The following is a 13633-nucleotide window of genomic DNA, read 5'->3' on the forward strand; positions in this document are numbered from 1 at the left end:
GCCCAAACAGTGCAACAATCTACTTAGCATTGTTCGGGAGGCAACCACACGCTGTCAGTTTAAATCTAGATTAAAGACCCATCTCTTTAACCTGGCACATAACACACTTTCACATTTCTATAACTCAAATATGTTAAAGGATTGTTAGGCTGCATTAATTAGGTCAAGAGGGACCGGGAACACTTTCCATAACATCCGACGTATTCGTTGCACTGCGAAAACTGCATCAACTAGATGGCCAACATGACAAGATCACAAGCACCAGACGAGTCCTCTGCACAATCTGACCTGTGTTGCAGCCTGGAATCAATCCATGCAATGCTGGTTTCTTGGCCAGAGGAGAACTGGCCCCCTGACTGAGCCTGGTTTCTCCCAATGTTTTTACTACATTTCTGTCACAGATGGAGTTTTGGTTCCTTCCCACTATTGCCTTTGGTTTGCTTAGTTGGGGAGGCTTGACTGATTACATAGACACTACGTGAAGCTGTTCAAAAGATTCAGTTTCCTTAAACCCCACCTTTCGGTAGCATACTGTGTTCTGATTGGTCAACTAACATAGTCAGGTTTGATTGGTTGTTCCGCACACACCTCCACGGTAAACTATGCGTTAGCATCTGTTTGGGGTGAATTATGTCTTATTCCTCTCATTAGATCTAATGAAGGGAGACGTGAAAAACGGACATCGCGTTGTTTTCATATGGATTACTTTATCACAGAATATCTGTTTTCGGCAGCACTTGTTTAGCTTTAAAGTAGACATGTCAAGCTTTCTATAGATATCTCTCTCATGTCAATTCGTTTAGTATTCACGGAGTTACACTTCATTTTAATGACGTGTTTGTACATGACGATCAGCGCAGACAGGCTGCAGACAGCACACATACTGATAAGACACTCGGGAGAAAACAAACACATAACTTCATAATCATACTTCGCGTTGTGATTCGGAGATGCTCGTTGGTCTAAATAAAGTTGGTAATGAACCCTCTTTTATGGCCAAACACTTTGAAAATCCCGTACTCACCGAGATTAGAAAAGCAGTCATCAGTGAAATGTTGTGAACACAACAAAAGGGATTCGTTGTACTGCTCTGGTATTGTGGTAAAAATGAATTTTAGCCATTGGTTCTTCTGATCTCATTCTTTGGCAGTGAAAATAAAACAAACTTCTACCAGACTTCAACCAGAGCGTCTGTGTGTGGGGGTGGGGCAGGTCAGAGTTCTGTTTCTCCCAACATGGTAGGCGGAGATTATTATGCAATGTGTTCCTAGTGACGTACATAGAGATGGGCAAAAGATTTGAAATCTATAACGACTCGTTTCAGCGATTCAGAAATCGTGTACTTTTTGGTTTAATTACTTTGCACATTGTTTACACTGATGGACAGCTACATCATACACTGTAATACAGGTAATTTTTGATTTCCCATCTGTGTGGCTCTTTAAATTGAAAAATTTGTGTTTGTTATTGACTCTTGCATTATTGACTTACTATTTTCCTGTTTGCCACTGTAAAGCTGCTTTGACACAATCTGCATTATATAAAGTGCTATACAAATAAAGGTTACTTGACTTGACTCCTGTTTCTTGTGTCTAACTTTGTATTTCCTTTATTGATTGGTTTCCCTTGATTATCTGCACAGGTCTTGCTAAAATGCTGACTGCCTTCTGCGGTTTGACCTACAAAAATACATCATGCCTACAGCACTTTCAACTGGCTAGCCATTAATTGTGTATCAGTTTTACACCCGTTAGTGAGCTGCATCATGGGATTATAATGCCAAGTAATGTCGACTATGGATTTTTATGCCACTACAAATGGATGTCCCCTTAAAAGTATGGGGGAATTTTAGAAACCGTCTGAGATTGTCTCTTGTTTTACTGTACATTTGCTTTCTCTTTTTTTTTCATATTTTATGAAAACATCTGGTGCCATCTAGCTCATTTATCAATTTTTGTTTAGACTACTTCAGAGAACTTAAACCTTAGTATAACTGTAATTTTATTACTATGTTCATCTTGCTGCTAAACTGACTGTTTTGTGTGTTGTATGTTTTCCTACACTCTTAAAAGTAAAGGATCTTTATTGGCATTGATGGTTCCATTTTAGTAAATCATCCTTATCAATACTGTATGTAAATATTTATGATTTATTTATTTTTCAGAAGACATACCAGAGCACCACTCGTTTTTAGCAGCTCAGACAGTTGCACTGTATCACTGTTTGGAAACTTCTGTTGGCCTAATGCTCAGAAAGAGTGTGTCTTTGCCCCAGATTTAATTTCACAGGCAGGCAGGCAATAAACCATTGAGCAGTTTCTGAGAGAGACAAACTCTTTGAACATGACAGTGGAAATCCCAGCAGATATGTCCAACCTACTGCATGCTCTTCATCATGCCTGGGTCTGACAGCTCGATCATGTAGGCAAACAAAATGACACAAACAGCAATAAGGCCATCATAAATCAAACCAGCAGGAACATGCTGTATGATCCCAATCTAATGATTACTATTTACTTGACACTCCACACTAAAACGGCCCTAATATGAGCTGCATATTGCAGTCGTTTTAGGGTGGAGTGTCATGTAAACAGTCAGGGTGCATCTAATGATGCATTGCAAATACGAAATTGTGAGATGTAAAACTGATTGCACGCTCCATGGGACAGCATGGTGATAATAACAATGCTGGATTCACAACAATGTGAATTTACATTAAAACTGTAACATTTAGAAATCTAACATATTTTAGCATGCACTGAATTTTTTTTCTTTTATTTTTTATACAGTATATGTAGGATGATGATGCATCAGCCAATGTGTTATTAAGGGAAATAAATAAGTTACTATTTATTCATGAAAGCAGATTTATTCATAACTGGGGCAAGAAGCCCACCTCAGGTTAATTTTCACAGAATGTATGAATGACTTTTAAAATAATTTATCAACTATTCTATCTAAAATTGTTTTGACAGTTTGGTTGAATAATTAAATAACTGATGACAGACAAAGCAGAATCACATTAAAAGCGATTTGCCTGAAAGGTAAATTTATTCATTGTCTTAAATACAGGCACGCAAATATTTACATGAATATACATATACATATTTACATTGAATATACTGAAGATATGTCATGATAGCTACACTATGAATTCAATTAGGAATACAATTAGGTTTTAATAAATAGAGTAAGTGTCGGAAATGTATATTTAATTCACGGAATTAATGAATAATAACCACATTAATTACAATATATAAAAATAAATAAATAAATAAAAATAACAGCATTCCACTTGGTGCCTTTTGTGCAAATTCTGTTGGGAGCATCTTAACACAAATTTGTCAAATTTGTTAATCTATTCATTAGAAGTGGAGGGATAAGGTTTTATGAATGAATATAAATGTCCTTTTGTGGTACGAAGAAGAAAGAACAGCATAGGGCATTAGTGCAACACAAGGGTGAGTAAATGATGATGGAATTTAAATTTTTGGGTGAACTATCTTTAAGGTAGAGGACCAACACCCAGGAGGGCATAATTCCCCATCTTACCCTACATTTGCACCACTTCCTGCAAATATTCCAAATTAATGATTTATTTCATCTTTAAGAAATAGCATGATATTATAGTTCATGTACCCAAACCTGTGAAGGGAAACCATTGTTAAACCATTGGCTGCAGTGAAAAAAAACTTGAGATTGCCATGCTTTTATAAGCGTAAGCCAATCTATACTTCAACTGTGAAATCCATTCCAAAGTCAAATGTCTTGGAATTATCTGAGGGCACGAAGTGGAACAGGGCTGTCTCAGGCCTCGCCTGTGGTCCCGTCATGGTCCAGCCCTCAAGCCACTATCAGCACTGCCCACTGGCCTCCTGAAAGCTTTTCCTTCTTTAGTTAACAGGGGATATCAAGGGTGGGGATGAATTCGGCTGGTGACAACTATGTCAGGAAAGTAGAATATGAAACCCCACAGGGAAATGATTAATATTCATGTGAGAGCATATGGCTGTCCTTGGAAGTAGCACAAAAGTTCAAAGTTCTGCCACCCTTCAACAGAGTTTGCTCAAGCAGGATACGCAGTGAAACAAACAGACCGGTCCTCTGTGGTTGCATATCATTATATCACGATTCATGTTGAAATTCACCGAATATCAGCTTTGAGAATGCTGTTTAGGATCTTTCAGCAACTGCACTCATTCAGAATAAACAAACTGATTGTACAATCACATCCGATCTGCATTTGCATTTCAGAACTGACGGTATCTAAAATTCACATGTGGCAGACTGAGCCAAAAAAAAAAAAAAATTAATAAATCCAACCCATTCTCACTCCAAAGGCGTCAAAAACCGAAGCATGGTCAAGCGCCCCTAGCGTCACTTTTATGACGCCAAATGTGCCTCTCGGCGTCGACTATCGAAGCACTACGACCTTCATTGCTTTCAGTGGGAAACTTTTGGCGTCAGAATTCGACACGAGGACATGAGATGTTTATCGCTATGAAATCACGTTCAAGAAGTCTCATTCAGCACACATCGCGCGATACTTGCTATCAGTTCCACAGTTTGGGTGAGTAGTCGTATATACGCTCTTTTAATGCCTTTTATCAAATGTATTCTGTCTTCTTTATTAATCAGATTAGTGCCATATGTTTAATCGCTGTATTATATCGGTCATCCGCGGCTGTCTTTGAGTTTCATTGCGTTTAAATAAATGAACACAGCTGCTAATTAGTGTGATTAAACTCTATCCGTCACGTGACGTGCCATAGACCTTCGATCCGTTTTATATTATTATTAATTTCAGGATCAATGATGTAAGTTGTATTTGTAGTAAAATCATGGTAATCACGACACAATAGTAATAAATGAAATGTGAAGTTAAAACACAGTAAATGGGACATTAGTAACTGTAACTGTAGTTTTACTATGATATATTAATAATCAATACAACAATACAATAATCACCAAACCAGCTATGTTTGTATCACTGTAATGTTAGTGTTTTTATGTGCTTTTATATGACAGATATCACAGTAATCATGTGTTCTGTACCATGCTTTTAATACCTTTTAATGTGAATCCAAAAAAAAAAAATCAAATTAAAAATAAATAATAAAACATGTATTTTTCCATCTTGCAGTTCATTCATATCAGTTTATATATATATATATATATATATATATATATATATATATATATATATATATATATATATATATATATATATATATAAATATTTTGCTCACAGATCATTATTAACATTCTGTATATAATTCAATTTTATTTTCTCTCCCCTTTTTTATTATTTATATTTTTAGCTGAAAAGACGTAAAGGCAGTCAGCCCAGTGGTGTTTCTGGAGAGGGATTCCTTCAGAAATGGAGAAGACAGAAAGCTGCGGAGGCAGATATTTGCAGCAGTAAGTCTGTGATAGTTTGTCTCTTTTATCAAAAATTCCTGCTGTTATAATTTGTACAGCATTTGTTGTTTCTTAAACTGTTGCACTGTCCAAATACCCACACTTGCCATCTTTTCACTTGACCACTTGATTACTTATTTGAAGTCTTTCCTGTATTTGGCCTAGTGTTCGAGTGAGCATGATGACCACGAGTGTGTGTCGAACTTTTCATGACCTGATGACTGTGTTTCCCAATCCTGATCCTGGAGAACCCCAGCACTGCACGGTTTTGGCGTCTCTCTTATCTGCCTTGGAGTCTTCACTGATGAGCTGATGAGTTGAATCAGGTGTGTTTGATCAGGGAGACATCTCAAATGTGCAGTGTTGGGGTTCTCCAGGACCAGGATTGGGAGCCACTGCCTTATGGGACACTTATGTGTTTAAAGAGATTTTTAATATCTAATTATCAATATTTCACATACTGTACTAAACACATCACAGTCTTAATAATCCAGTTTAACACTTGTATGATATTGTACAAGCCCCAGGACGGTCTCATCTGACACTATCAAAAGAATTCATATGACTATAGCTTGTTATTAATTACTTGCTTTCAATAATGGATTCATTTAACATTTAATTTTACAGCATCTTTACAGAGGCTGCTTTTATGGTCTAAACAAAACACAGTGTAATGTATAAGTTGAATGTAATGTAATATTTCTGTTTTACAGGATTGTTTGAGGATAACACTGCAGTTCTCCATCATGCACAAGGACTCACCTCGTTAACTCTTTATCCCCCACACACACAGATATGGTCCCTGGATCAGTGATTAGACTTTGCAGTGGTTTGATTTTTGCAGAAGATGTAACTTTGTTTTATTTATAAGCTCATAATGAATACATTACAGAACCAGTGATGAAAACAATAGTTAAAAATAGTATTTTTCGTATTGATAAAGCATTTTGTTCTCTTTTTCAAGCTTCATACAGTGAACTTTTTAGACTTTAATTAAGAGTTTTAGTAAAGGAGATATTCATACACAGTCATCCCCTAGCTCCAGTCATGAAGTGAATTCATGATGTTATTGTCAAAGCTAGCAGGTGTTTGTTTTCCTGAACACTTTCTCTGTCTTCCATTGTTCAGACAATCAGTGTTTATTTGATGCTGTGCTGATTGAGTTTTATAGATGATATTGCACACTTGACATGCATGTCTTCATGGTGTTTTTTTGTGAGTTTGAAACATTTACATTGTGTTGTATAACATTTTGGTCAATTTAATTTTTTTAATAAAATTGATCTTTTTCCAGTGTTCTCTGAAAGACATACTGTATTTACTGTTTTGTTTTTTAATAAAAGCATTTTCATTTGCATACTGAAAATAGTTAATGTTTACAACATAACTGCCTTTTTATTCTTTATGGTGGCAAAAACGAGCTTGGTGACAGAGGATGCAGTGCAGTAATTTGGGCATGTTGACTTTAAATGAGTTTGACATATCAATAAATAATGGAAGATCCTTACAAAAATATGCATGTTTATTATGCTTTATGTATTTATTTGTTCATTCATTCATTCATTAATTTATAATTTCTGTTTTTATTCCTAGGGTTCAAATGGTAGAGAATGGTAAATCACAGAAACACAAATGTGAACAATTTTAACTTTAAAACACAATGTAATATACAATGTAAATTTTAGAAGCACGTCATTTGATTAGTAAATATATTTGTCTTTGGTCAAAAAAAAAAATATACAAATCTTAAAAATGTGTCTTATATTTAATGAGAGGAATCTATCTGTTGGATACAACTGCGACTGCTGGGCATGTGCACATCAATATTGCCCAATTTTTGTCAAGCTGAACAACGGAGGAAGGTGAAGACGTTAATAAAACAGAATCTAATAAGTAGCAAGCTTAATCTATTGTTAACCGAATCTATCCCTTCAGCCGAAAAACGAAAGACATCTGTCATACATGGATAAGGAAGTGTGACGCTGCTGCTCAGCTTAGATGCCATTGGCTATGACTTTTCAGGACAGTCTGTGGTTGGACTATCTTTTAACCCATATTAAACAGCGCATCATGTTAAAAAGTATGTTTTGCTCCTATCATCACATTAGTAATATATTAAGTCAACAATGAAGTGTTGCTATCTTGAGAAAAATGACATCTTTAGCGAGATCCTAATCCTAACCCTAAGCATAACTTCAATGAACTACAAAAAACAGCCCCCTAGTGTTGCCTTTGCATAGATAGAACGACGGAGGCTTGTGGGTAATGTAGTTTAAAACTTTTTATTAACGAAACTAAATAAATTATTTATTTTAAGGTAAACTGGATATCTAAATATGTTTATTGTGCAAACCTCTATGATATATTTGAGAGGCAGGCTGAAATGTGGTATTTTACAGTGAGCAATATTTAAAATGCTTTTATGCCAGCTTTCCACTTATTTCTGAAAACTGAGCTCAACATTATTTTATCAGCATAGCATAAGTAATAATCCTGCCCATTTTCTCTTTGATATGTTAATTGGACTCTGATTTACAGCCATTTGAAATGTACAGTTTTGGGCTCTTCCGGGGGGTGCTACTGGGCCCCTGGGGGTAGCAGGGCAGTAAAACCTACATATATGTATTCTCCTCATCATGAACAACAAACTGAGCTGAGTCACATTTATATCTGACAGTTTTCACAGTCCTCTGTTTTCTATTCTATTCATCATGACTATTATACCTTTTGACAGGACATTGTGAGGCCATCTGATGAAACATGGAAAAATTATAAAGAAATGATTTAATAATGAAAATAATAGATTATTTCTTTGATTTTTGAAGTAAATGGCAAGAAATATAATGGATGAACCTGCAACAACTTGCCATTATCTATTCCCCACTGTAAAGCAGTAATCAAGGACAATGTATACACATTGTGATACTTCACTATTACACAAGGACAAATTCATGCAGTGCTAAGAATATTAATTTATATATATATATATATATATATATATATATATATATATATATATATATATATATATATATATATATATATATATTAGCATTATATATAACTAATTAGCCGAAATCAGTGTAAAAATGTCCTCCTCACCCCCGTATCTTGCTCCTCATGTACTGGACATCAGTAATGTGCGTGCTCTTGGTTTTAATGCAGTACAAGATCCACGTTGATCATTCCTGCTACATTCTCAGTTATCCGTCAAGTGTTTGTAACAATAAAGCCCATGGCACCATCTTGTAATGCAGAATAATTAATCTTGTAACTCCCTGTATTTCACAAAAAATGTGCATATTTGTTACTAAAATATAAAAAAATTACTTTCTGGTGTACTGATGTCCCAGATGTTATTAATCCGATCAAAAATGTTCATGTCTTAAATAAAAAAATAATCCCAATAATTAATATGTTGTTTTTCCAAGTCTAAAATAAACACATATGAGCCTACCTAGTAAAATGATGTATTTACCAAGAATCTTCAGAACACAATATTCACCATTTTCATTTTATTGAAGCATAGACTATAAACTTGATAAAGTAGCATCAAGACAAATAAGATTCAATGAAAATAATTATCATCAAAGATACATTAACCTCATATATAAATCAGTTCACACAGATGAGTGATGAAATGTCCTTAAAAGTCACACAGTCCCATCCAGTCAACTGTGATACAGATCATGTGATACATATTAGACATGTGATACTGTTTCAGAAAATAATGATTCCCATCATCACATCTAAACTGGTTTCATCTCCCCATCGTGATCCTCTCTCGTGTCTGGAAACAGTTTGTGGTTGATGTCCAGCACTGATGAGGTGTAGCTTGTTCTCAGCCAGATGATCTCTCAGTCCTAAGATCCCAGACCTGGTCAAAGTGAAACAAACAATGCAGAAGAAGTTGTTTAATGGACAGAGAGCGCAGCTTATGTTCTGTGTGGTTTTAGCAGGGTGAGTAACTATGACCCTTGTAGTACTGTACACTTACCATTCTTCAAGCTGTTTTAAGATCTTTTGAGAAGCTTTTCTCTGAAGACAATTTACAACATCCTCTTCTTTCACTCCTTTCAAGAGCATCACTTGGTCAAAACCCCTCATTTGGCTGATGAGATCATCTGTACAAATAAAAATACTGCAATAAATATGTCATTCTGCAAGAATTAAGAAAAAGTTACAGAAGCAAAGGTCTTGCTCATGAGACATTAGCATGTGTAGTTCTCAGAGACTCTAGAATTCATCTGTTGTTGCAGTAAATGTGTTTTTTTCCTCTAGAATCTTTCTCCAAAGTTCCTGACTTCTCTCACAAATGTGTTTTAGTCTGTGCAGTGTAATGCCTGGCTTCAAACCAATCAACTATCAATTCACAATTAATAACATAACATTTACAAAACAATGAAATAATGTCAATTGGTGTTTATATCAACTAAACACCAATCAACTAAACACCACAGGGGAAGTCGTGGCCTAATGGTTAGAGGGTTGGACTCCCAATCGAAGGGTTGTGGGTTCTAGTCTCGGGCCGGATGGAATTGTGGGTGGGGGGAGTGCATGTACAGTTTTCTCTCCACCTTCAATACCACGACTTAGGTGCCCTTGAGCAAGGCATCGAACCCCCAACTGCTCCCCGGGCGCCGCAGCATAAATGGCTGCCCACTGCTCCGGGTGTGTGCGCACAGTGTGTGTGTGTGTGTGTTCACTGCTCTGTGTGTGTGCATTTCGGATGGGTTAAATGCAGAGCACAAATTCTGAGTATGGGTCACCATACTTGGCTGAATGTCACTTCACTTTCACTTTCACTTTCACTTTCACCAATTTCATGACACTTGTCTGCTAATAAAACAGGTGGTGTGTTTTTAAAAACATAATATTAAAAATGTCCAGTCACACTTTGCTAACATGCTGTAATTGTAATAGTATAAAACGAAATCAAGGCTGACATGACCAGTTCTGTGAGAGATCATCATAAAATGTTGTATAACATTGCTTCAACACACACATACCAGAGGACTTCTGTTTGTTTGAGCTCAAGATGGCCATCTTCATTCCTCATCCTGAGCAAATCATATCCTTGGTCTTCCTTCTCTTCTGTGAAACAAGATAATCTCTACTTACTCTCTGTGCAATTAATATTGCTCATTAAACATAATTAAGTTAATTTAAAGTAAGATTCAGACCAGAGCATTTTTGGAGTAAACAAATGTACCTGGGAAGAGCTGATCATGGCAAGATTCGCTGAGACTCAGTAATAGCTCTTTTAGGTTTTAGGAAGGTTTGTGAGGGTTGGCTCTTAAAATAGCTGTTGAGCTCGATATTTTAGACCTGAAAAAGAAGAACAGCATTATCTGGAAAAAATCCTGTAAGACAGAAGGAAGGACATATTATTAATTACGTGCAGCTTGTACATTACACCTCTGTAAAGATGCTGTATAATTAAATGTTAAATGAATCCATTATTGAAAGCAAGTAATTAATAACAAGCTATAGTCATATGAATTCTTTGATAGTGTCAGATGAGACAGTCCTGGGGCTTGTACAATATCATACAAGTGTTAAACTGGATTATTAAGACTGTGATGTGTTTAGGGATCATTTTTAAGACTTTGACCCTGTCCAGATACCCACACTTGCAGTCTTGGCCACTTGAGAGTGTGTGTACATGACAGTGTGTGAACGAGACTGTCCCCGGTCTTAATAATGCCAAAGCACAGCGTCCTTAACACACACTAAACCTCTCCAATACTGCTCTGGAGCGCTATACAAAGCTTAGTGTATCCCATCATGCATCATGTTTTGGAATAAATCATCAGACTTTTTGCCGAGATCTCACAAGAGGTCATGGAAAGCTGTCCAATGTACAGTATGTGAAATATTGATAATTAGATATTAAAAATCTCTTTAAACACATAAGTGTCCCATAAGGCAGTGGCTCCCAATCCTGGTCCTGGAGAACCCCAACACTGCACATTTGAGATGTCTCCCTGATCAAACACACCTGATTCAACTCATCAGCTCATCAGTGAAGACTCCAAGGCAGATAAGAGAGACGCCAAAACCGTGCAGTGCTGGGGTTCTCCAGGATCAGGATTGGGAAACACAGTCATCAGGTCATGAAAAGTTCGACACACACTCGTGGTCATCATGCTCACTCGAACACTAGGCCAAATACAGGAAAGACTTCAAATAAGTAATCAAGTGGTCAAGTGAAAAGATGGCAAGTGTGGGTATTTGGACAGTGCAACAGTTTAAGAAACAACAAATGCTGTACAAATTATAACAGCAGGAATTTTTGATAAAAGAGACAAACTATCACAGACTTACTGCTGCAAATATCTGCCTCCGCAGCTTTCTGTCTTCTCCATTTCTGAAGGAATCCCTCTCCAGAAACACCACTGGGCTGACTGCCTTTACGTCTTTTCAGCTAAAAATAAAAATAATAAAAAAGGGGAGAGAAAATAAAATTGAATTATATACAGAATGTTAATAATGATCTGTGAGCAAAATATTTATATATATATATATATATATATATATATATATATATATATATATATATATAAATAAATATATATATATATATATATATATATATATATATATATATATATAAACTGATATGAATGAACTGCAAGATGGAAAAATACATGTTTTATTATTTATTTTTAATTTGATTTTTTTTTTTTTTTTTGGATTCACATTAAAAGGTATTAAAAGCATGGTACAGAACACATGATTACTGTGATATCTGTCATATAAAAGCACATAAAAACACTAACATTACAGTGATACAAACATAGCTGGTTTGGTGATTATTGTATTGTTGTATTGATTATTAATATATCATAGTAAAACTACAGTTACAGTTACTAATGTCCCATTTACTGTGTTTTAACTTCACATTTCATTTATTACTATTGTGTCGTGATTACCATGATTTTACTACAAATACAACTTACATCATTGATCCTGAAATTAATAATAATATAAAACGGATCGAAGGTCTATGGCACGTCACGTGACAGATAGAGTTTAATCACACTAATTAGCAGCTGTGTTCATTTATTTAAACGCAATGAAACTCAAAGACAGCCGCGGATGACCGATATAATACAGCGATTAAACATATGGCACTAATCTGATTAATAAAGAAGACAGAATACATTTGATAAAAGGCATTAAAAGAGCGTATATACGACTACTCACCCAAACTGTGGAACTGATAGCAAGTATCGCGCGATGTGTGCTGAATGAGACTTCTTGAACGTGATTTCATAGCGATAAACATCTCATGTCCTCGTGTCGAATTCTGACGCCAAAAGTTTCCCACTGAAAGCAATGAAGGTCGTAGTGCTTCGATAGTCGACGCCGAGAGGCACATTTGGCGTCATAAAAGTGACGCTAGGGGCGCTTGACCATGCTTCGGTTTTTGACGCCTTTGGAGTGAGAATGGGTTGATAAATCTTATACCAAACATCTTTAAAATCACAATATGCTTTATTTGCAGAGTCCACACTTCAGAACAGATTATTTTAATTAACTAGACTGTACTGGCCCTCTTTAATAAGCAAACAGAAATAAAAATACATGATGTTTTGTAATGGGAATATCTGCGAAGTTGTCCTAGGCTGTTTATAGTGTTTCTAATTAAGCAGACAGGAAAGTATAAAGCAGCTGTAGAAACAAAAGCCATCTCACTTGTAATATGACACTTCACAGATTTCTTTTGGGCCATTGTTGAGCTGCCACCCTATCAGCATCCAAACCAATTTCATAGCCGACATACACAATAGTCACAGATATTTTCAACATGGTTCTACTGGCAACTATGCCTGGAGAAAGAAAGGACAAGGACATAAAAAATAAATAAAACTCTGACAAGCTCCTCTAACTCTCAGTAAAAGATCTGGGGTTTGTTTTTCCAGTCACATACAGCAGCTCATTCCAGTGGGATTGTTATCCATTCAAGTCTATTCGTGAATAAGGAATAATATCGTGAAATTTGCATCCTTGAGTTGACATCGCTGGACAAGAAGATTTAAGAAATGTGGGGTTAGAACTGGTTCATCTTTAAAATAAATAGATTGTGATCCACAAATAAATAGGGAGATTAACTTGTTATAGTTAAACCACTATTACTATTTCAAAACCCTTTAAATATTAAACAAAAAATCCTATAGGCTTACACTTTTAGAGGGACTAGTCACATC

General features: G+C 35.8%; 2 long non-coding RNA genes across 5 annotated transcripts; one reads left to right on the plus strand and one right to left on the minus strand.

Moving 5' to 3' along the window:
* Nucleotides 1-4319: 4319 nt before the first annotated feature.
* LOC127934015 (uncharacterized) lies at nucleotides 4320-6726 on the plus strand. Its single transcript, XR_008147662.1, has 4 exons — nucleotides 4320-4569; nucleotides 5321-5420; nucleotides 5586-5746; nucleotides 6134-6726. It is a non-coding gene; the product is annotated as an uncharacterized LOC127934015 (long non-coding RNA).
* A 2474-nt stretch (nucleotides 6727-9200) lies between these two features.
* On the minus strand, nucleotides 9201-12874 carry LOC127934016 (uncharacterized). 4 transcript variants are annotated; one of them, XR_008147664.1, is made up of 7 exons: nucleotides 12630-12874; nucleotides 11748-11847; nucleotides 11422-11582; nucleotides 10633-10748; nucleotides 10430-10514; nucleotides 9418-9544; nucleotides 9201-9297 (listed from the first exon to the last, which is right to left on the minus strand). It is a non-coding gene; the product is annotated as an uncharacterized LOC127934016 (long non-coding RNA). The 4 variants fall into 4 exon arrangements; XR_008147665.1 differs by lacking the exon at nucleotides 11422-11582; XR_008147666.1 differs by lacking the exon at nucleotides 11422-11582 and having other exon boundaries at nucleotides 10633-10783.
* Nucleotides 12875-13633: the final 759 nt, after the last annotated feature.

Source organism: Carassius gibelio, chromosome A18 (genome assembly GCF_023724105.1).
Source record: "Carassius gibelio isolate Cgi1373 ecotype wild population from Czech Republic chromosome A18, carGib1.2-hapl.c, whole genome shotgun sequence".
In the NCBI taxonomy this organism is placed as follows: Eukaryota; Metazoa; Chordata; class Actinopteri; order Cypriniformes; family Cyprinidae; genus Carassius; species Carassius gibelio.